This window comes from Vulpes vulpes, chromosome 12 (genome assembly GCF_048418805.1).
Source record: "Vulpes vulpes isolate BD-2025 chromosome 12, VulVul3, whole genome shotgun sequence".
Taxonomy (NCBI): domain Eukaryota; kingdom Metazoa; phylum Chordata; class Mammalia; order Carnivora; family Canidae; genus Vulpes; species Vulpes vulpes.
Genome location: NC_132791.1, coordinates 177,981,773 through 178,007,016, shown reverse-complemented (window position 1 = coordinate 178,007,016; position 25,244 = coordinate 177,981,773). Strand labels below are relative to the sequence as shown.

General features: G+C 44.3%; 1 protein-coding gene across 7 annotated transcripts in view; it reads right to left on the bottom strand.

The window, feature by feature from the left end:
- Nucleotides 1-25,244, bottom strand: part of IL34 (interleukin 34) — a 59,587-nt gene that overhangs the window by 23,416 nt on the left and 10,927 nt on the right. For 3 of the 7 annotated variants that reach the window (XM_072731565.1, XM_072731567.1, XM_072731569.1), the window contains exon 1: nucleotides 9,782-9,862. The exons of the other annotated variants lie outside the window; for them this stretch is intronic. The gene's annotated coding sequence lies outside the window, so the exon portion shown is untranslated. Of the gene's footprint in view, nucleotides 1-9,781; nucleotides 9,863-25,244 lie in introns of those variants that run through there. 7 annotated transcript variants of the gene reach the window in all.

Here is a 25,244-nt window from a genome sequence, read left to right as displayed (position 1 = left end):
CTGAAATTAGGATCTTTGCAGATGTAATTAGTTAAGTCAGAGTAAGGTCATACCAGGTTAGGGTAGGTCTTAATCCAATGACTTAGTGTTCTTATATGAAGAGTGAGAGAATACTATGTGATGATGAAGATAGAGATTGAAATGGTATATCTACAAGCCAAGAAATGCCAGGAACAGCATGCAGCCCCCAGAAGCCAGGAATAGGCAATGGAAGATCCTCCTCCTTCCTTCACAGATATCATGGCCCTGCTGACACCTTGATTTTGGCTCCAGACCTGTGAGAGAGCACATTTCTGTTCTTTTAAACCACTAGGTTTGTGGTACTTTGCTTGTAGCCCTAGGAAAACAATATACCATCAAATGGAACATTTAAAGCCTGAGCATTTTAAGTAAATTATACTTCAATTTAAAAAGTTTTAAATAGGGCAGCCCTGGTGGCGCAGCAGTTTGGCACTGCCTGCAGCCTGGGGTGTGATCCTGGGGACCTGGGATCGAGTCCCATGTCGGGCTCCCTGCATGGAGCCTGCTTCTCCCTCTGCCTGTGTCTCTGCCTCTCAGTCTCTCTCTGAATAAAATAAACAAATCTTTTTTAAAAAATTTTTTAAAAATAAAAATTAAAAAAATAAAAATTTTTAAATAGTTCATTGGAAACAGCAGGCTAGGGATGCCTGGGTGGCTCAGTAGTTGAGCATCATCTGCCTTTGGCTCAGGGTGTAACCCCACGGTCCCAGGGTCGAGTCGCACATCGAGCCCCCTGCATGGAGCCTGCTTCTCCCTCTGCCTCTGCCTTTGTCTCTCTGTTTCTCATGAATGAATGAATGAATAAAATATTTTTTAAAAAAGGAAACAGTAGGCTAGTGTTGAAGGCTCCAACCTGGCTCCTGCTTCACACCTTATGGAGAGCCAGCCCAATGCTGCTCAGTGGGAGAACCCAGACATTACCCAGCTGGACCCTCCTCACTTCCTTCACACTCATCCACCATGAGAAGCTGTCCCCTTTGCCCACAGCAAAAATGTCCCCTACACCCTCTCAAAAACAGATACTATAGTTGTGTATGGGCAGCGCTACCCAAGAGAGCCACCTTGCAGACTGCATTCAAAAGCGAAGTAGCCCACACTTGAGGGAGCTCTAAGTCTTGGAAGTAAAGGCTGCAGAAAAACCTGATCAGGAGCCAAGAGTGTTAGGCCAGCTCTTCTTCCTTAGCCCACGTATGTATTAGCTGAAATGTCAACTTTAAGGAATCTTTCGTTCCTCTGCCTTCTGTAGCCCAGACACTGACAGAAAGATTATTTTTCTTCATATTTTGTTTCATCTTAAAAGCCCCTGACCTTGAGAACTTGCTGGTCACTTGTCTAAGCACACTCTGCAGATATCTGCATGAGGACTGAGGTCAGTGAGGGTCAGAAAGGTCACTGAATGCAGGGACCACCTGGCTCGATCCGCACTGGATGTTTTAATCCCTACTCAGTCTCCTCCACATTTACTGCAAAGAGCTTGCCATGTATTAAACTCACTGACTTCTTACAATGAGGCTAGAAGTAGGAACTGTTCTCATCCTCACTTTCCAATGAGGAAACCAAGGACCGGAGGGATGAAGTAACTTGTCTGAGATCACACAGGTAGTAAACCAAAGAATAGGGACTAGAAGCTCAGTCTTAACCACTAGGCTGCATTGCCAAGTGGATACCTCTTCTATGGCTTGGGGACTCCATCCCTCCAGTGACCAAGTACCCAAAGATTTTTCTTTGTTACAGACCCAGACTCTTTTAACTTTTTCCCCCCTTCCTGAGAAAACTTAGGGCAGTGAGTCCCAAGTTTATAATAGCCCAGAGTTTCTGAAAGCATATTGCAACATCCTCTAAAGTATTACATAAACAAAACTGACTATAATAGAATAAAGATTGCTTAGCTACATTTTTTGTGGGGTTTTGATATGTTTTGTTTTGTTTTGAAATTAATCAAAACAACAATGGAGCTAAACATAAAAAGTCTAAGAATCATGCAGTTTTTCCTAAAATTGTGGAAAACCCCAGTTTCTTTCCTTTTCTTTCTTTCTTTTTTTTTAAAGTAAGCTCTACACCCAATTTGGGGCTTGAACTCATGACCCCAAGATCAAGAGCTACATGTTCTATTAACTGAGACAGCCAGGTGCTCCAACTCCAGTTTCTGTTGCCCATTACACCAAGAAAGAGTTTGGAGCTGGGTTTCCTGGAAGAGAAACTAATGATTCCTTACTTCAGTAAAGGCCACTTCAGCCCACATGGACTGATTCTATAAGGAGTTCACAGTGGCAATTGGCTTAGTCAACAAAGCTTCTCCAGCAAAGTGGCATAGCACCATTAAAAGACCATGGGGAACTTATTCCAGGAGTGCAAGAATGGTTCAATACTAGGAAACCTCTTAATACAACCTAATAATAGGTCCTAGGAGAGCCATAAATGTAATAAATATTTGACAAAACTCAATACCATTTTCTGATTTTAAAAATCCTCATTGGGCAGCCTGGGTGGCTCAGTGGTCTAGCGCCGCCTTCAGCCTAGGGCCTGATCTTGGAGACCCGGGATCGAGTCCCAAATCGGGCTCCCTGCATAAGAGCCTGTTTGTGTCTCTGCCTCTCTCTCTTTCCCTCTCTCTCTCTCTCTCTCTCTCTGTGTGTGTGTCTCTCATGAATAAATAAAATCTTTTTAAAAAATAATATAAAATAAAAATCCTCATTAAAGTAGGATGTGGGATCCCTGGGTGGCGCAGCAGTTTGGCGCCTGCCTTTGGCCCAGGGCGCGATCCTGGAGACCGGGATCGAATCCCACGTCGGGCTCCCAGTGCATGGAGCCTGCTTCTCCCTCTGCCTGTGTCTCTGCCTCTCTCTCTCTCACTGTGTGCCTATCATAATAAATAAATAAATAATTTTTTTAATAAAATAAAATAAAAATAAAGTAGGATGTGATGAATAATTCCGTAACATGATAAGGCATATAAAATTCAGATAAAAGCCAGCACTGTGCTTAACTGGAAGACCCCGGAAGCATTCCCACTAAAGTCAGGGCACATCCACATGTGCCCACTATCATTATACAGAAGGTACTAATCAGTGCAATTAAATAACCTAAATAAATTAGAGATATAGGAATTGGATAGAGGTAAAATTGTTTCCATTTATATACGGTATGAATTCCATACAAGAGAATTGACTGAGAAACTACTACAAGCAATAGAGAAGACTCCACAAAAAAAGATAAATTGTCTAGAAATAAACTTATCAAAAATATACAAGCTATTTACTAAAAAATTATAAACAATACTGAAGGACATAGAAGATTTTTTTATGGAAAGATATACCATATTCTGGGATAGGAAGATTCAATGTCCCTTCTATGAAGTTAATGTGCAAATTTAAAGCAATTTCAATACACTTCACAAAAGAGGATATTTAAATGGCCAACACATGTATTTTTAAAGTGCTCAAATTCATTGGTCATTAGAGAAGTGAAAATTAAAACCACAATTAATTACCACAACATACACCAGAATGAATACTATTTAAGAGACCAACAAAATCAAGTTTCACAAGGATGTAGAATAATGGGAATTTTCAGACACCACTGGAAGGAGGGCAAATAGTTACATATCTATTTGAAAACAGTTTGGCAATGTTTTCTCAGGTTGAATACATGCATATCCCATGGCCCAGACATTCCTAAGTAAATATCCAACAGAAATGTGTATATATGGGCACCAAAAGCCCTCTGTTACATCAAAAGCTGTTTGTGGCAGCATTACTCATGACAGCCAAAAGCTGCAAACAGGGATGCCTGGGTGGCTCAGTTAGTTAAGTGGCTGACTCTTGACTTCAGCTCAGGGTCCTGGGATAGTAGCTCCATGCTCCGCAGGGAATCTGCTTAAGTTTCTCTCTCTCTTCCTTTGCCCCTCCCCCCACTCACATACACACACACTCTCTCTCAAATAAATAAGTAAATCTTTTTTAAAAAAACCCTGGAGGTGGGGATCCTGGAGACCCGGGATCGAGTCCCACGTCAGGCTCCCTGCATGGAGCCTGCTTCTCCCTCTGCCTTTCTCTCTGTGTGTCTCTAATGAATAAATAAATAAAATCTTAAAAAAAAAAAAAACCTGGAAACAATGTAAATGTCTACCTGGAGAACAGATAAATAAACCTCACAAGTATAATGTTATAATGTTGAGCAAAATAGTACATGTATATAAAGCCTTTTTTTTTTTATTTTTTTTTAATTTTTTATTTATTTATGATAGTCACAGAGAGAGAGAGAGAGGCAGAGACACAGGCGGAGGGAGAAGCAGGCTCCATGCACCGGGAGCCTGATGTGGGATTCGATCCTGGGTCTCCAGGATCGCGCCCTGGGCCAAAGGCAGGCGCCAAACCACTGCGCCACCCAGGGATCCCTATAAAGCCTTTTTTAAAAACCAATCTATGGCATAAGAAATGAGGATTATGGGGTGCCTGGGTGGCTCAGTCAGTTAAGAATCTGCCTTTGGCTCAGGTCATGATCCCAAGATCCTGGAATTGAGTCCTGCATCAGGCTCCCTACTAAGCAGGGAGCCCGTTTCTCCCTCTCCTGTTCACCCTGCTTGTACTCTCTCTGTCAAATAAATAAAATAAAATTAAAAAAGAAATAAGGATGATTATTACTTTTCATAAGAGGTTAGGGGGCTTCTGCACACTGGTTATGCTCCAGATCTGGGTAACAGTTTACTATGTTTGCTTTGTGATAATTTATCATGATGTATACTTAAATTCATTCATTTTCTTGTATGTGTGTTATACTTCAATTTTTACTAAAGAAATTTCAATAAAAACACCAACTATGTGTGTGTAATTTGATATTAGATTTAAAGTTCAGGGATGCCTGGGTGGCTCAGCGGGTGGGCGCCTGCCTTCTGCTCAGGTCGTGATCCTGGGATCCGGGATCGAGTCCCACATCAGGCTTCCTGCGAGGAACCTGCTTCTCCCTCTGCCTATGTCTCTGCCTCTCTTTGAGTCTGTGTCTCTCACAAATAAATAAGTAAATCTTAATAAAAAGATCTTAAAGTTCAAATAGAAAAACAAATCAGCAAGAATAGCCCAAAATGTAACTAAAAATATGGGGAACAGCCCTTCCATATACTAAATATTTTTTAAAATATTATAAACCTTACCAAGCAAAACTGTGGAAAAATTAATGAATATGAATCAACAGAAACCAATGGAAAAGACTAGCTAATTCTGAAAGAGACTCACAGACCATGAGAAAGGAGCTTAGCTTCTCATTTTAGCAGGGAAGAGATAGGCAATGGGAAGAGGGGTGATTTGGATTTGTACCTCATAGCATGCATCAGAATAAATTCCAAAAGCATCAATATTTGAATGTTAAAATAATAGAGGAAAATAAAGGACGTGTCCTGTTATCTTGAAGTGGGAAAGACTTTTGTACCCATAAGTCAACATTCAGAAGCTGTAAAAGACTGATAGATTTGACTACATGAAAATAAAAATTCAGGCATACAAAACAAATAAACAATCCACAAAATAAAAGAAATGCTAAACTGGACACAATTTGTATCAAAGGCAAAAGACTAACTTCCCTAATAGATAATCACTTCCTAAAAAGAAAAAAGAAAAAGGCAACCATCCAATTTTAAAAATAAGACTGAACAAAGAAAAAAAAGAGACCAAAACAAAACAAAACAAAACAAAAGGCTCTTAACTATAAAGAACTGGTGGTTACCACAGTTGGAGAATGGGGGAAATAGGTGAAGGGGATTAAGAATATACTTATTGTGGATGAGCACTGAGTAATGTATAGAACTACTGAATTTATATATTAATATATTGTATACCTGAGACTAATATAACACTGCATGTTAACTATACTGGAATTTAAATTTTTATTTATTTTTTTAAAGATTTTATTTATTTATTCATGAGAGACAGACAGAGAGAGAGAAAGAAGCAGAGACACAGGCAAAGGGAGAAGCAGGTTCCATGCAGGAGCCTGACATGGAACTCGATCCTGGGTCTCCAGGATCAGGCCCTGGGCTGAAGGCGGCAGCGGTAAACCGCTGAGCCACCCAGGCTGGCCCAGAATTTAAATTTTTAAAACAAATGAAAAATAAATAAATTTATTATGGTAATTGTTTCACAGCATATGTAAGTCAAACCATTATGCTGTATACCTTAAATTTTATAATTATGTATGTTAATTATATCTCAATAAAACAAAAAATTTAATTAATTTTTCTTAAGATTTTATTTATTTATGAGAGACACACAGAGAGGCAGAGACATAAGCAGAGGGAGAAGCAGGCCCCATGCAGGGAGCCTGACGTGGGACTTGAACCTGGGTCTCCAGGAACAGGCCCTGGGCTGAAGGCAGTGCTAAACCACTGAGCTACCCGGGCTGCCCTAATTTTAAAAACAAAGAAAAGAATATGAGTAAGTCAACTATAGAAAAAGAAATGGTCCTTAAACATATCATGAGTTTAAAACTTTTCTTAACAGGGGCACCTGGGAGGCTCAGTCAGTTAAGCATTTGACTTTAGCTCAGGTCATGATCTCAGGGTCCTGGGATTGAGCCCCCGCATCAGGCTCTGCACTCAGCTGCTTCTCTCTGCCCCTACCCCTGCTCATTCTCATATTCTCTCTCTCTCTCTCTCCCTCTCTCTCTCTCTCTTTCTCAAATAAATAAATATAATCTTTAAAAAAAACTTTTCATAACAAATTTAAATTAAGCCTCCGCTGAGTCACTTTCTCACCTATCAGATTGGTAAAAATCCAGTGATGTGACAATTTAATGCATTGGCAAAGATGTGGGAAAACTGTAACTTTTCATCCAAAGCAGGTGGAGATGCACGTGAGCACTAATCTTATGAAGGGCAAGTTGGCAATAGCTCCCTAAATTACAAATGCAGATACATAGAATCCCATTTCTCGGCATCTATCCTGCATATAAAATATGCACCTGCAAAGTGCCACATGTACAAGCAATATCTACGATAGACTGGATACAGCCTGAGAGTTCACCACACAAAGGAATAGCATGATATTCAGGGAAACAAGCAACACACATAAGTGTGTATTTTATTCTGTAAATTGTGTTCAGCAGAGGTAGCAAAGCATTGTGTGTGTGTGTGTGTGTGTATACACACATATAAACATATATATACACATACATATATGTATAAAACAGTTTATTCATGCAAATACAATCATATACAAGTATATATAAACATACTATATAAAATATGTACACTTGTGCGTACTTGTATCTGCATAAAGAAACTCTATATTAGAAAAATTCACACTGAAGTATGAATGATTGGCAGTTCAGAACCTCCCAGAAATACTGCATCCTTTAAAGAGGATGCTTAAGAAACAAATACATTCACCTGTCATTTGGAGGACTTTTTGTCAGAGTGATAAAATGAATTGGAAAAATGTGCATAGGGCAAATCCAGAGATTTGGGGAGTCATGAGGGCAGCCGTATATAAGGAGATTCCTTAGCTATCCCAAGGATCAGCCTTAATTAGATTAGACTCAATAAACTAAAAACAGTTGCCTAGGAGAGAAGGGTCCTGGGTGGTTATGGAAAAGAAAAACTTTCAGTATAGTCCTTTTAAAGGTGTTAAAACTATATGAATGTATTATCTAATGAAAACAGTGAACAGTAAAAGAGAAGAGGTTCTTGATCAAAACCCCCAAGAGCTACCCCAGCACCTGTTCCAAAAGCCTCTGTCATGTATAATCAGGTAATGTTAAATATTTACGAAGAGTTTTATTACCCTGTAGCAGTTCACTGAGTTTGCCAGAAACATCAATATTCCAAGGCACGGTGTGAAAGGAAGCTCTTGAGCAACCCGCTTCACTTCTCTTAAACTTCCCTTTAAGTTTCTTTTCAACTCAGCAAAGATGAGGAGAAAATAACATCACAAAATTGCTGTGAAGTGCTGGTGTGTGAGTGCAGGAAAGCAGCGCAGAATAAGCTCTTGCATGTAACAGCTGCTCCACGGCCAAGCCTCAGCTAGAACCATCTTAGACATGAGCGTCAGCCCTTCTCAAAGGTCAGTGTGAGAATCACCGGGAGAGGTTATGAAAGCACAGGCTCCCAGTCCCCACCCTCAGAGATACAATTCACTAGGTCTGGGGCCCATGAACTCCTATCTCTAATGAACTTCTATTTCAAGGCGATGTTTATGTGGCTGGTTTATGGACACATTTGAGTAATCTGGTCCAGAGCAAGGCACTTCAACCTGTGACGTGTGGATAAATCACCTGGGAATTCTGTTACAATACAGATTCTGATTCGAGAGGTCTGGAATGGGGACTGGGACTCTGCATTTCTAAACAAGCTCCCAGGTGTTGCAGGTAATCCTGATCTTCACACACTGAATACCAAGGTTCATGGAATAGCCAATTCCATTCATTTAACAGAAAACTGTGTGTGGGGAAAGGTAAATGATTTGCCCAAGGTTCCCTGGATGGTCATGGTAGAGACCAGATGAGGGCCAGTCCAGGGTGGCCACCACTTCTACCCTACAAAGCTGCATGAACCAACAGTGATGCCGACACTTTAGTAGATGGTGTGGAAATTTACTGAAGCAGGGGCACCTGGGTAGTTCAGTCGGTTGGGTGTCTGACTCTTGACTTCAGCTTGGGTCATGATCTCAGGGTCATGACTTCGAGCCCTGCACTGAATCCCACTTCAGACTCCACACTCAGGGAGTGTCTGCTTAAGATTCTCTCCTTCTGGGGATCCCTGGGTGGTGCAGCGGTTTGGCGCCTGCCTTTGGCCCAGGGCATGATCCTGGAGACCCAGGATCGAGTCCCACGTCGGGCTCCCGGTGCATGGAGCCTGCTTCTCCCTCTGCCTGTGTCTCTGCCTGTGTGTGTGTGTGTGTGTGTGTGTGTGTGTGTGACTATCATAAATTAAAAAAAAAAAATTCTCTCCTTCTGCCCCTCTAAAATAAATGAATCTTTTTTTTTTTTTAATTTTTATTTATTTATGATAGTCACACAGAGAGAGAGAGAGAGGCAGAGACACAGGCAGAGGGAGAAGCAGGCTCCATGCACCGGGAGCCCGACGTGGGATTCGATCCCGGGTCTCCAGGATCGCGCCCTGGGCCAAAGGCAGGCGCTAAACCGCTGCGCCACCCAGGGATCCCAAATAAATAAATCTTTTTAAAAATTTATTAAAGCATAGAAAGTCCTCCAATCCTCTGAGAAATAAGCCACATACCAGAGAGCTTACTTTGCTCAAATCATCAGTCCATTCTTTTTTAAAATGCACTTTTGGCAAAATTTATTTCTTCAGCTTTTAGTACCTTCTCCTCCAGTGACTCACACCTTTGACAGGCCCTCCTGCAGGAACCTGAGAAGACACTCAGCATTTCTTTCTTTCTTTTTTTTTTTTTTTTTTTTTTTTTTTTTGACACTCAGCATTTCTTAACATGTGTGGCCGGATTCTGGGGAAAGAGGGGTGGGAAGAAGTAGATCCCTGGGAAAGCCAAACAATCTCCTGATATATGGCTCCCTCATGACCTCAAAACCTATACACCTGTGCTGTATGCATTTTTCCAGCTCACTTTATTACCCTGAAGAGTCCATCAAACTACAGATTTACTTGGATTAACAAGCATCTTCTTTTCAGGATGCATGGTCTCTGAGCTGCCAATCTCTCTTGTTTTAGAGCGAATTATGCTAAAACAGAGGGAGAGGGCTAGAATTCAGGACACTAAGGTCTCTGGACTAATGAAGGCAGAGGGAGACTTACCTGAGATGGAGCTTGATCTGGGAGTACAGCTGCTGGTAAACCACAGCAGCTGCCTTGGCCTCTGCACCACATTTACCAGCAGGCTCCACCCTACCCTGGTGCCTCATGGCTCTAAATGGCTTGTGGGAGGGCTTTGCCACTAACCTGCTGTGTGACTGAGTAAATCACAGTTTTAGAGACTTTCAGAGCTGCAAGGAACAACCCTTAGGGGTCCTCTGGTCCTCTGATCCTAGAACCCCAATTTCTTTTTTTTTTTTTTTAAGATTTATTTATTCATGAGAGACAGAGAGAGAGAGAGAGAGAGAGAGAGAGAGGCAGAGACACAGGCAGAGGGAGGAGCAGGCTCCATGCAGGGAGCCCGATGTGGGACTCGATCCCGGGACTCCAGGATCACGCCCTGGGCCGAAGGCAGGAGCTAAACCTGAACCAGCCAGGTATCCCATCTGAAGTATTTTTAAATAACACCCGAGAGTCCTCCCAACTGAAGTAGGGAGGCTGGGCCCTGACTCAGTCAGTGGCCCCCTGGGTTGGGGAGGAGTATAATCTCCCCAAGTATCTCTGGCAAGGTGACTTGGAGGAGAACATAGGTCTGCTGTGGTTGCAATTCTTTCCACCCCTCAGCTGCTGGGAAATCTGTACAACAGTGGGTGAAAGGGATCTGGTGGATGCCAACACTTGCCTCCTGTTCTGAGAGTACCTCAGATGTGTTTCTAAACAAGAAGCCCCAAAAATCACAAAAGAGAGAAAGAAGATAAGGAAAGAATACAAGCTTTTTTTTTTTTTTTTTTCATTTCCAAAAGAATCTTGGAATCTGCACTTAGAATATCCTAACTGCTGCCCTGACTTCCCGGCAGCCTACAAGGTGGCTCCTCCCCCAGCTCCACCCACTGTCCCCAGCACTGATGGCCCAGCCACACATCAGACTGACTCCTCCCTAAGGACTTTGCCTGTTTCCTCTGCCTAAATGTTCCAGCCCAGACTTTTTGCCCAACTGGCTCCTTCTTGTCAACTCAAATATCACTGACATAGAAAGGCCTGCTCTGATCATCCCAGGTCATTCCCTGTCCCACCTCCTGTGGCACGTCAGCACAGCACTGACCACTCTGACATTATCTCAACTATGTTCACTTGTATGTTATCTGGTCTTTCCTTTACAAGGAGCCTTGTCCCCAGAGCCTGATACCGGCTTTGCACACTAGAGACCACAACACCTGGTGAATAACATCCAAATGAATGAATTGCACATTTAAGCCAGAGGCTGAAATGCTAAAGGAGAAGTACATTAGCTAAACACTCTGCACCCCCAAGAAGTAGGAGGAAAACCAGGCAGGATGAAGGAGAGAATCTACCAAGAGTTTCCTTGCATACTTGATTCTTTTCTCCTCCCCCCCGCTCCCTCTCTCAGCATCTACCCCTCAATTTGGAGCCAGAGTTAACATCGACCCTGGGGAGATCCTTCCCTTTCAGACCTCTTGAAATGACTAGGGGCATCTGGGTTCCACTACTAGCTCTAGCTCTGAACTGCTTTCCCCACAGGTACCCAAGTGGGCCACAGTGATCGTGCCAGTCTGGAGGGGTTGCTGAGAGTGTCAGCCTTGGAGGCACACAGCACCAACTTAAGCTAGCAGAGGGCAAATTCCTGTCCCTTTGCAAGGCCCCATTCCCTCCCTTAGCCCTCTCTGTAGCTCCTCAAGCTCCAGGACAGTCTCCACTGCACCTGCAAGGGCCCTGGTCACCTATGAGATTATGCAGCATTTTCCACATGCCAGGCACCACACCAGCTGCTTGATGCACACTTGCTCACTCACCTGCATGATGCTGAATTATGGTGGGTACTCCACATCTCACAGTATCATCATATCTGTTTTCCAAATGAGGAAACTAAAACTGAGAGATTCAGCCACTGGCCGAAGGACATACAGCTAGTGAGTGGGGGCATCTGGATTCAAATCCCAGCTGTGGATGCTTTAGTTTCATTAAGTGGTTTGTCACTATACAGCTTTTATCTTACCAAAAAAGTAAGATCATTACCTTCATTTCACGTAGAAGGGAACTAGTCACAAGGCCCGGGCCTGGTGCGCCACTGTCCACTACACCAGGCACCCCTTCATGAGGTGCACAGACTGGCCAAAACCCATGGCCAGCTACCACCATCTTGGTTTGGCAAGAGGTATAGTGTATAGAACCGGGGGCTCCAGGTTGCTCAAGAGCAGCACACTATGCCTAGGGCGAGACCCTGGTTTCTCCCCTAGGTCTCCCCTTCACATACTGTGGGGAGCAGCCTCCTGTACCTTCAATTAGCTGGAGGCTCCCTGGGGCTGTTCACCTGGAGCCACTCACCTGGGCAAGCCAAGACTGCAGTGTCTGGCAGCGCTCTCTCCCCCACTGTGGGGATGACTGTGCCCAAAGCTGAGACTCACTGGGGGACAAGAGATAGGATCCCCATGTTCTAACCTCCTAGTCTCATGTAGTACCAGGAATGAAGAGTTGATTGAACATTCAAAAACCGGTCATTGTAAATTCCTCCCATTAGCAAGCTAAAAGAGAAAAACCAGATGATCATCTTCAGTAGATGGCAGCAGATTTTGGCCCCTTTGACAAAGTCCAATATCCACTCCCAATAGAAATTCTCAGCAAATTATGAATGAATAGAAGGCAATTTTCTCAACCTGAAAAGGGGCATGTATGAGAAACTTCCAGCTAAATGGTGAAAGCCCAATGTTTTTCCCCTAAAATTGGGAACAAGATGACCAAGAAACAAATTCAGCAAACCCTCAGGACAAAAGATCAACATACAAAAACCAATTGTATTTCTATTTAATAACACTAGAAGTTGAAAACAACCTAAATATATACCAGTGAGTGAATGAATAAAAAATATGAGAGACCAATACAATGGAAGAATGAACGACCAATGCACACAACATGAGTGAAGCTCAAAATAGTTACACTGAGTGAAAGGAACCAGACATCCCCCAAAGAAAGATTACTACTTTGTAATTCCATTTATTTAAAACTCTGGAAAAATCCAAACTAATCGATAGGGACAGAAAGCTAACTAGTGGCTGTGTGGGGAGGGGGGGAGGGGAGGAATTTCAAAGTGTGAAAAAAAACTCCTAGCAGTGCTTGATATAGTCATTATCTGGGTTCTGGTATAAATATTCAAAATCAGCAAATTGTCCACTTTTGTGTAATTTATTGTACATCAATTTCCCCTCAATATGCTATTTTTAAAAGATTTTTATTTATCTGTTCATGAGAGATACAGAGAGAAAGGCAGAGACACAGGCAGAGGGAGAAGCAGACTCCCTGTGGGGAGCCTGACGTGGGACTCCATCCCAGGACTCTGGGATTATGACCTGAGCCAAAGGCAGATACTCAACCACTTAGCCACCCAGGAGCTCCAGTATGCTATTCTTTAAGCGTTGCATATAAATTGAGGTCCCCACAACAGGCAAATTCAAAGAGACAAGTAGAATGGTGGTTGCCAGGGGCTGGGGAATGTGGAGAAGAGAGTTACTGTTTAATGAGCATAGTTTCTGTTTGGGATGATGATAAAGTTCTGGAAATAGATTTACTGGTGATGGTTAGACAACACGGTGAATGTACTTAATGTTACTGAGTTGTATACTCTTTAAAAATGCTTACACTGGTAATTTTTATATTATGTGTATTTTACCACAATTTTTAAGAAGTAAAAATAAAAAAGGAATCCCTGGGTGGCTCACTGGTTTAGCGCCTGCCTTCGGCCCAGGGCGTGACCCTGGAGACCCGGGATCGAGTCCCATGTCGGGCTTCCTGCATGGGGCCTGCTTCTCCCTCTGCCTGTGTCTCTGCCTCTCTCTGTGTGTCTTTCATGAATAAATAAATAAAATCTTAAAAAAAAAAAACCCTCAAAAATGTTGCATATAAGTAGACACTTGCATTTGAGGGGAAAGACGAGGGCTCTCTGCTATTCTCAAACTATCAAGGGGTGTCTATCCTCAGAGGTTTCAAACAGTCCTCCTCCCATAGGACAGACTTCCTTCTGACAGTACAAGGCCCTCATGATACTTGGCTCCATGGACCCAGGATTGCCAGGGGACAGTCAGGCCCCCACCTCTGCAGCAGGCACCCCTCCATGATGCCTGACTGGCCTTATTCCCTTTGGATTTGCTGTTCCTGAGCAGAATACCCTTCCCTCTTCACATGCCAACCCTCCCACCTTCTCCCTCCTCCATGCCCACACCTCCAACCCAGGTTCTCACATGCCACCCTTGACCTACAAAAGGCTGCCAGCCTTCTGCTTGTTCCAGATGTCCCTCTTTCCAAGGGGAAGGGGGGCTGTCCCTCTGTGCCCCCAGACCCCTGGTGCCCCTTGTCCTTTGGCCTAACCACAGTGTCCTGTGCATCTGGTCTGCTCATCTTTGAGCTGGGAGCCCCTTAAAGTCTAAGACTTTGTCTAACTCCCTTTATCTCCAACTTTCAGATTACAGTTTAGACCCTGCACAGCCTATCAACTGCCAAGATGTGGGCTGAACCAGTCCCTTTTTTACCAATTCAGGAATGTCCCTAGTGGAGAACAATGTGGGAAAATGGAATTCTTGGTGAACAGAGCAGCTTTGTTTCTAAGTTTTTGGCTCATGGAGGGCAGACTCTGGGGACTTGGGCAGACCCATGCAGAATGCCAGGAAACCTAGCCATGGCTTCTCCTTACTGACTCCCCCTTCCTGACTTGGACTCAGAGAGCAAATCATTTCTTTTCCCTAGACTTCACTTTCCTCATCTGAAAATGGAGCTTGGGGAACTCCTCTTCGAGGTGAGTGTGGAAGGAGGAGTGGTAGGGGAGGGCACATGGGGGTGTTTGCACAGGTCCCCACTGTGGGGAGCACCTTGATCACTCAAGGTCCATTTTCCTGCAGAGCTTTGCCTCAGACTTATTGAGTTTGGGTTCAAGCCTCACTCTTCCAAGGATGCTGGTGGGGGTGCCCCTGGCCTTGGCGCACAGATGGCCTGTTCTGGCTCATGGTCAAATTTGTTTTAAGATTTTTTATTTATTCATGAGAGACACAGAGACACAGGCAGAGGGAGAAGCAGGCTCCATGCAGGGAGGCTGACATGGGCCTCGATCCCAGGTCTCCAGGATCAGGCCCAGGGCTGAAGGCAGCACTAAACCGCTGAGCCACCTGGGCTTCCCCCAAATTTGTTTTGCTACACCTTCCACGAGCAATGCGGGCCTGTGCTTGTAACAATTAGTGCACCTGTGATTAAATCACTAACTGAAACTTCACCTCTCTCTGCCCTGCAGGAACACAAGCCCCCCTGAATTCCTAGCTCTGCCTATCATGAGACACATGGAGGCATGTAGCAAAGGGCTGGGTATCTTTTCTGCTAACATGCATCAATGTCATAGCTAAGGAAGAATGAAACATAGAGCCTCTGTCCCTGCATCACTTGGAATAGGAAGGTCTGGGGCCAGGGGAGAGCTGCCAGCCTCCTCACCAGACCACAACCCCCTCTCCCCACTCACACATGCCCAGTCTGACTCAAGACTGGCCTGGCTCTCCCATAAGCCCCACTCATGTCCATACTTCTTTGTATAAGAACATGAAACTTTGGGGGACACCTGAGTGGCTCAGCGGTTGAGCATCTGCCTTCGGCTCAGGTCATGATCCCGGGGTCCTGGATGGAGTTCCGTATCGGGCTCCCCACAGGAAGCCTGCCTCTCCCTCTGCCTATGTGTCTGCCTCTCTGTGTGTGTGTCTCTCACGAATAAATAAATTAAAATCTTTTTAAAAATAACACAAAACTTTTTAAACAGGTCATGAAGTCTCCACTTCAGGGTTAAATTCTGTTCTATACACAGCATTTGTAATGGGAGCCTCTCAAGTGCCCAGGGCTTCGCACACAAAGATGAAAAGCTGCAAGCCCCAGCCTCAAATGGCTGACACTGAGAGGGAGGCCTGATCATAGAGCAGGCTGGTAAAAGTTGGGGAGATAGGTGCCTCAGCAAGCAGTACAGAAAGGACAGGAGACCAGGGAGGGGCTGGCAGGCTTCTTGGAGTAGGAACCGCAAGGGGCCTTTACCACCTTCCAGCAAATGAGGAGAAACAGCTCCATATACCTCATGAAGGGACCCAGCCTAGGCAAGGAGGGTTGTTCCAGAACTTTCAGAAATATCTGTTACCAGAGTCAGGGGCCCAGAGGCTGGCAGTCAGGCCCATCTATCCTCAACAAAGAGATACAGGGAATGAGCAACTTTGGGTTGTACCAACCACCCAGCTTCCTCCTCCTCACCCAATCCCCCAGACTTTCCCACAGTGGGCCTCAAAGCCAAAGGAACTCCAACTGAAATCCTCTTCCCTCCCTTCCCTCTCACGGTCCTACTTCTGGACCTCACTTGCTTTTTCTTCCAGAGACATCCCTTAGGTGCACTTTCCACAGCCTCTGCTTCCTCCTCCCATTCCAGAGCATCCGACATAAACAAGCATCTCTATCTCTCCCTCTTACTTTTTAATCCAAACGTAGACTGCCACGGTGCTTAAACAGTGTGTTGAATAGCAGCCCCGAGTTCCCATCCACCTGGAACCTCAGAATGTGACCTGTCACACAAGAAGGCCAGAGGAAGACAGAGGCATAATCACAGGGATGCAGCTGCAAGCCAAAAAATACCAAAGACTTCAGGAACCAGAAGAATCTAGGAAGAGGCCAGGAAGGACACCCCCCCCCCCACTTCCCAAGCATTCAGAGGGAGCATGGCCCTTGATCTCACTTCCAGTCTCCCAACTGTGAGATGAAACACATCTGTTGTTTTAAGCCACCCACTGCAGCCCTAGGAAATGAACACAAACCTGTTCTGCTCTTGTGACTCAACCTGTCTAGAAGACAGTGACATTATCTCACTTCTTTTTTTCCTATTAGCTGTTAAGTATTCCACAAGTGATTTCATCTGTCTCCTCTTGATGAACATCTAGGCCTTTTCCAGGCTTTCACTTCCACAGCTAATGCTGCGATGGTTGTCCTGGTACAGACAGGAGAGTGCCCCTGGAGAAATGCACGGGTAGAGGCAGAAGTGCTGGGTTGAGGAACAGGTACAAAATTTACACTTTTGAAAGCTATTGCAAAAGGACCCTCCAAGGAGAGCAGACACCTGACATTCTTAAAAGCAGTGGAGGTATGTTTTTCATCAGTTCACGCATTTGTTTTTAGTTGTCCTTATTTGGTGTTTTTTGTGTTCCAAATCAATGTAAGTTTGTTGTCACCAATAACACAATACAGTACAGAGACATCTGTATTTGTGTCTCTCTTCTTAGGAGGACCCAAGATCTGATGTCTCCCTCTTGTCCTTTGTTCCTCTCTCTCTCTCTCCTTTGCAGTATTACTGGTGCCAACACCTGTACTTCCCCATCTTTCTCCTCGCTCACACTAATACATGTGGACATATGTACACATATAGAGGAAGTTTGCTTGTTTGTATTAATAAAACCAAATAACAAAAAAAGTAAAAAATAAAAAAAAATAAAACCAAATAACCAGATCCACAGAACTTGTCCTCTCTCCCCTGCCCCACTTCACAGTAGGCAAATCAGCAAGTCAGTATTATAATTTTGTTAATCCTTTAGAACACACACGTTCAGATATCACCCTCCATAAATGGGATTATAGCAGATATTTTGAGGGCCAACCGTTGTAGATATTTTCAGTGCAATCTTATAACCTTTTTTCCCCTCCTCCTTCAGCCCCACACAAACAATCCTAATGGGATTATAGCAGATATTTTGAGGGCCAACCGTTGTAGATATTTTCAGTGCAATCTTATAACCTTTTTTCCCCTCCTCCTTCAGCCCCACACAAACAATCCTAATGGGATTATAGCAGATATTTTGAGGGCCAAGTGTTGTAGATATTTTCAGTGCAATCTTATAACCTTTTTTCCCCTCCTCCTTCAGCCCCACACAAACAATCCTAATGGGATTATAGCAGATATTTTGAGGGCCAAGTGTTGTAGATATTTTCAGTGCAATCTTATAACCTTTTCTTCCCCTGCTCCTTCAGCCCCACACAAACAATCCTAATGGGCAGTCTTTGCTCCCTTTTTCATACAGATCTGTTTAGAAATATACGAATATATGCTTGTGTGGGATGTGGGGTCAAGATTTGCTTTCTGTGGGGTTGCTTTGCAAAAATGGGATCATATTAGCATTCATCTCAGAGCACCTGGCTGGCTCAGTGGTTAAGCATCTGCCTTTGGCTCAGGGCATAATCCTGGGGTCCTGGGATTGAGTCCCACATTGGTTGGTCTCCCTGCAGGAAGCCTGCTTCTCCCTCTGCTTATGGCTCTGCCTCTCTATGTCTCTTATGAATAAGTAAATAAAATCTTTTTAAAAAACATATTAGCACCCATCTTCATTCCTTATTTTTCTCACTCAGTAATAAAATCCCTCAGGGAAATCCTTCTGAATCTTTTAATAGCTATATAATGTTTCCTGGCTGCCAGACTTTTGCTTTATTTCCAGCTGTTTGTGGTGATGGGGGGTTTTGTTTTGGGGTTTTTTTGTTTTTGACATTCTGGTTAATTCCACAGTAAACCTCTGGTGACATTTATCCTCTAGCTTTCTTTTTCATTCTGCTACTGCCTCCCTCGTGGTTGCTGGTTTCCTAATGTATTTTGTAATTTGGGCTTTTTGCTCAAGTTTGACAAGCATCCTACAGGCAGCCTGAGCAGGCGGGGTTGAAAGTGTATCCCTCCGAAGAGGTTCTGCTTCGGCTTCTGTGAGGTGTCCCAGAAAGACACTAGTCAGAAATAGCTTTCTTTTTTTTTAACTATAGCAAAATACACACAATATGAAACATACCATCTTAACCATTTTTAAGCATACAGTTCTGTAGCATTAAGTACTTTCATACTGTTGTGTAACCCATCTCCAGAACTGTTCATCTTGTGAAACAGAAACTCTATGCCCTTTAAACAACTCCCGATCTCCCCTTTCCCTTGTCCCCTGGCAACCAACATCCTACTTTCTGTCTCTATGAATTTTCCAGCCAGGAATAGCTTTTACATTCATTTCCTGGCTCAAGATGCTCTGGGTTCACAGGAATTGTATAAATCGGATCCCAAATTCAAAACAGGGCAGGAGTGCTGTTATAAATTTCTCAGAAGAGGCCTTCCCCAAACCAAGCCAGATTAGAAGAGTTTCCTTCTCTTCTGCCTTTGAAGCTGAGTATTTTTCCTGGCCCTTTTTTTTTTTTAAAGATTTTATTTATTTATTTATTCATGAGAGACACAGAGAGAGAGAGAGAGAGGCAGAGGGGGAAGCAGGCTTCACGCAGGGAGCCCAACATGGGACGTGGGACTCGATCCCGGGGCCTCAGGATCACGACCTGAGCAGAAGGCAGACGCTCAACCACTGAGCCACCCTAGCATCCCTGGCCTAACTTCCACTGGAAGTTTAAACCCTTGAGGATCCCCGCTGTATGTGAGCATCAGAGCTCTCCCTCTCCCTCACACATGATCAAAACATTGTCCCCACCCCTGTGTCTATTTAAACCCAAGTCCCTGCATTTCCAGACCAGCAAAGGGCCCTCCGGGCAGGCAGAGCAGCCTCACTTCTCTTTTGTCTCTTCCCCAAGGGCTATCCTATTTCCATGCAGCTCAGCTATGCATAAAATGTGTGCTTTCTGTCCTACATTTCTAGATATTTTACAGTTTTCCCCCACAGATGATCAAATCTTCCATCTTGCTGGATAGGAATCTCCTGTTTATTTTAGCCTTAACTTTTCATGGCTCCTGCCTCATTTCTTCAATAGAACCAGAGGTCTGGACATTCACCAGGCATAGTTCCCAGTGTACATCCAGGAAATGCTCAGTGAAAACCAGTAGAATGAGGGGAAAACAGCCAGAACGTTCTGTCAGGGTCAGGGGATGGACGCGGAGACCGTGCTACCTCTGCTTCAGGGATGTTTGGGGCCCATAAAACCTGTGTTGATAATGTTGGTGAGGTCCTAGGATGGAGCTAGGACCACCTTTGACGAGACAGTGATGATAATAATAATAGTGGCTAATGTTGGGATGCCTGAGTGGCTCAGTGGTTGAGCATCTGCCTTCTCTGCTCAGGGTGTGATTCCAGTTTAGGGATCGAGTCCCACATCAGGATCCCTGGGAGGAGCCTGCTTCTCCCTCTGCCTGTGTCTCTGCCTCTCTATGCTTCTCATGAATAAATAAATAAAATCTTTTTTAAAAAATAGGGGCTAATGTTAGTCACTTTGTCACTTAATCACACACACACACACACACACACACACACACACACACACCCCAACAAGAGAATCACCCTCACATTAAAGACGAGGAAACCAAACTGGTGGCTGGGAGAAGGTGGGGGTACAGGGCAAACAGGCCACGGTGGCTAAGAGAACACTTTGGTGATGAGCATGGAGTAATATATGGAATTACTGAATCACTATGTTTTACACCTGAGACTGATAGAACACTTTATGTTAACTCTACTGGATTAAAAACAAAAAGGAGGGGATTGCTGGGTGGCTTAGCGGTTTAGCGCCTGCCTTCGCCCCAGGGCGTGATCCTGGGGCCCCAAAATCGAGTCTGAGTCCCTCATCGGGCTCCCTGCATGCTTGTGTCTCTGCCTCTCTCTCTCTCTCTCTCTCTCTCTCTGTCTCTCATGAATAAATAAATAAAATCTTAAAAAAAAAATTCACAAGTGGGGAAAAAAAAAGACAAGCTTTCGTATGTTAATTCCCTTTGCTATTATTAAAATCACCACCTACTAACCAGAAGAAGAAAGTTCAGCAAGTTGCCCAAGGTCACACAGGAGCAGGTGGGAGAGCAAGCATCAAATCTAAGTATGTTTGACCCCAGAGACCTTGCTGGTAACTGCATTAGAGGATGGCCTGCAGGTAAAGGGAAAAGGATGGCCACCTACCCCACTCAGCAGTTCGTGCAGTTACAGGAACCTGCCTATGCCCAAGAGAGGCCTGGCTCAGTGGATAGAGCCCATAAACACCTGGAGCTGGAGGTAAGATGGGAGCTGGTCGAGGCAGGACACTTGTCCAGAGCTCCAGCCATTGGGCCCAGAGAGGAGCTGTTCCTCTTCACCATGGATGGGCGGCATTCCTTGCTTCCTCAGAGGCTAGGCTGTCTGTGGCCTCCGAGCCGCAGAGGCTCCCCTAGTCCCTTGCTGTCTGGGCTGGGAGCTGGGAGGTCAGCTTTCTTGTCTTCCTAGCTGGGCAGCTGGCTGGTCAGAGGCGTCCATGGATCTAAGGCCATGGGAAGGCTCCTCACAGGCAAAGGAAGACAGCCTCTCTACCCACTCACACCCCACCCGGGCTGGTGATGTTGAAATTCCAATTAACAAGGAATCAGTCTCTAAAGCAGCATAGACACAGGGGAGACAGGAGAATGGAAGAGAGGAAGAGCTGAATCAATTCAGAGTGATTCAGGAAGCTTCTGGACCCCTCCCCTTCCTTCTCAGCACACCCCCACTTCTCCCAGCATCCCCTCATCTCCCAGTGTCTCTTCATTTCCCAACATCATCTCACTTCTCCCAAATACATTCTCCAAGATACAATCCAGAAACCACTATTGACAGATTCTCACATCAACCAGTAAGAGCATCTCCATCAAGTAATGTGCTTTTTCATCAAGTCTACTGATGAGATAGTATATAACTGACTATAAAAGGCACCAATAAAAAAAAGGCAACAATATTTTATATTCCACTAAGAAACAGAGAGGGAGAAACTGTCAATTAAATCATGATACACCATTTATCCTGATTTCAGAGGAGAGATCAAAATGCGAGGAGTGGGAGAAAGGTGTATTATCTGTGGAATATGGTAACACTAAGAGCCCTGCTGTTGTCTTGCCTAAGGGTTGCAGAATATTTCCATGTGCATTGTTTCACTGTTAATGGTGAGTGTGCAGGCACTATATGCCCAGAACCACCCTACACCTTGTGGGATTCAGTTCTCTACCCTTATTGAAATCACAGTCAGGTTGGTGATCTTGGAGGCAGGCCCAAAGAACATCTATAGGACGTTTAAGGGCTAGTCTCTATGGTGTGAACAATAAATATCACAGGTGTTTGGAGAAGGGATGGACTGGAGTTGGCCAGCTGGTCAAAGGAGACTTCATGCAAGGAAAAGGGGTAGACAGGCTACAGGACGAAGGATAGAGAATGAGGATGAGAAAAGACACTGAGAAGGGAGAAGAGGGGCTCAAGTGAACAAGGCATGGGGATGAAGCCCATGTGGCAGATACTCTAGACAGCAAAGAGAAGGCTGTTTATCTGGAACAAAGAAGCTCTGTTGGAGTGTCATGGGAATTTATATTGAATAGGCAAGACAAGGCCAGACTATAGATGGTCCTGAAAGCCAGGCAATTCTTGCTGTGACAGGCAGCAGGGAATCAATACAAATTCTTGAGCTGGGGAGTGAACTGATGAGCACATTAATTTAGGGAGCATTGATGTATAAGACGACTTGGAGGCAAAAGCTGGAGGTGAGAATACCAACCATCCCTCCAGGCCCCATGATGAAGGAAGACAGCCTAAGAGGTGTCTAATGGAGGCTCATGTGCTTGGAGGGGCTGAGGGGCAGTTTTCCCAGGCACTTTGGGCCATGCATGCCCAGATGGAGTCCCAGGCCCTCTTAAGAACTGTCCCTTCAAAGTGTTGGCCACCCAGACATTTGTCTAGTCTATTCCAGGCCATATAAAGAACCATCTCTGGGGGCACTTGGATGGATGGCTCAGTTGGTAAAGTGTCTGTCTTCCGCTCAGGCCATGATTTCAGGGTCCTGGGATTGAGCCCCATGTCAGGCTCCCTGCTCAGCAGGGAGTCTGCTTCTCTCTCTGCCTCTCCCCACCACTCATGCTCTCTCTCTCTCTCTCAAATACATAAATAAAATCTTTAAAAAAAAAATAAAAGAACCATCTTCTATTTACTAATATTGGTACCACTCATGGTCAGCCTGGGTGGCTCAGCAGTTTAGCACCACCTTCAGCCCAAGGTATGATCCTGGAGACCCAGGATCAAGTCCCTCATCAGGCTCCTTGCAGGGAGCCTGCTTCTCCCTCTGCCTGTGTCTCTGCCTCTGTGTGTGTGTGTGTGTGTGTGTGTGTGTGTGTGTGTGTGTTTTCCATGAATAAATAAATAAAATCTTTTAAAAAAAATAAAATAAAATTGCTACCATTCAGTAGAAGCACAGGATGCAGGACATAGGGCTCACATTTACACAGAATGTAACTATCATGCTAAGTGAGTCCTTTCTGCCTCCAGGAATTAAAGACATGTATTTGGTAAGAGGTACATATGCCTGATACATGTTCATTGATACAATAATGCAATCTTTCTGAGTTGGCCCTACTTGACAATTTGTATTAAGAACCATAAAATTGATTGAACCCTGTGAAGGAGTAACTCCTTTTTACAAGGTGGGCCCTGAAAATATAATCAAGTCATAAATGGCCCAAAGCAGGACCACTTGGAAAGGTGAGAGTCAGGGGCAGCCCTGGTGGTGCAGCGGTTTAGCACCGCCTGCAGCCCAGGGCGTGATCCTGGAGACCCTGGATCAAGTCCCACGTCAGGCTCTCTGCATGGAGCCTGCTTCTCCCTCTGCCTGTGTCTCTGCCTCTCTCTCTCTCTCTCTCTGTGTGTGTGTGTGTGTGTGTGTGTCTCTATAAATAAATAAAATCTTTAAGAAAAAAAAAAGAAGAAAGAAAAGAAAGAAAAAAAGAAAAGAAAAGAAAGAAAAGAAAAGAAAAGAAAAGAAAAGAAAAGAAAAGAAAAGATGAGAGCCAGAGAACTACCCCAGACTCAAACTAGGGGGAAGGGTCTCAGCTCACCCAGATAGTCAGCATCTGAGCTGTTTAAGTGAGGCACTTACAAATGTATCAAGTTGGGGAGAAGGACTCCTATTGTGTGTGCCACTATTCTGGGTGCTAGGACGCTCTAGAGGCAATACAGTGTTACAGCACAAGCACAAGTTTTGCTTCAGAGCCCATTTCCTCACCTGTAAAATGGGAATGAAATTTCAGTCACTGGCCCTTGTCCTGGACAGCAATGAGCTTTTTTACTATTACATGTATGACAAACACAGACAATAATCAAGGCAAATATTCTTAGCAGGGTTGAGGAATGGGTGGAGGGCAACATACATGGAGTTGTAGGGCGTCCACTGGTTCCAATGTCTGAGGCAGAGATGGGAAATGGGATGCCAGAGAGCCTAGTGCCACGTCTAGGAAAGTAACCTCCAATCTGGCAGATGCCCAGGTAAGGACGCCAACTTGGCCCAGACTCAGACGCTCAGTCCTCAGAAGCCCACTGCCTCTCTTTGGCTCTTCATCACAGCAGTCCTGAGCAGGGCCCCTTCCTGAGGATGCCCTGGCCACTTCCCTTGCAGTGTTTGTTTCAGTATGGATAAATCTCTTTTCTCCTAAGGTCAGCCAAACAACGTTAGGCTGGTCCCTAGAAGAATGGGTCTAAGAAATTAGAGAGGAAACAATATTACAGAATTAAAATGCAGTCATCTTAGCAACAGGATTTCTTAGTCCTTATTCTGAGATGAATCTGGCCCCAAACTGGGTTAGCAGCCTCCTCACTGGTACCTATTTGCCTTGGCAAGAAGTCCTCCCTTCTAGAACCTGCTTCCTCTGGTCTTGAGCAGCAACAGCCCTGCCTCTAGCTCTTGGCAGGAGCAGCCTCACTGCTTAAGCTCTTGAAGAATTCAACTGGCCCAAGAGAGTCTTCCTTTGGCCCTCAGCTCTCCCACAGGGATAATACCTGCCAGGCAGAGTCCTCGTGAGAACTGGAGATAAAGTTGGTGGTGCCAACTAAAATGAATGTCAGCTCCACGAGAGCAGGACTTCCTCTTGTTCTCTGCCCCATCTCCTATGCCTGACCCATAGCAAATGCTCATGGATGTTTGTTGAACTAATCATAAATATTAATAGGAGCTTGAGTATACAATCTCTAGAAGGACCCACAAGAACCTAGCATCAGTGAATGTCTTTGGATAGTTGAAAATAGAGGCCCAAGGAATAGGATATATAGAGGAAGCTATTTTTCACTGTAAACCAGTCTGTATCTCTTGATTTTTTTTTCTTTCTTTTTTTTTTTTTTTGCTGTGCACATGTATTACCTATTTGAAATTAAAAACACAATACTCTACCTTAGGACCAAGACAATGAAATACTTTGGTAAAAATCTATCAAGATATGTAGAAGATAAAACTATAAAACTCTGATGAAAACCAAAGAACACCTAAATAAATGAAGAGAAATGCCATGTCAGGGACAGAAAGACACAATTTTTAAAGATGTTTGTTCTCCCCAACTTGAGCTCAATGCCATCTCAATCAAAATCTCACAAAGTTATTTTTGTAGATATCCACAAACTGATTGTAAAGTTCCTGTGGAGAAGCAAAAGGCTAATACTGAAGAACAGGCCTGGAGGGCTGATAGTACCCA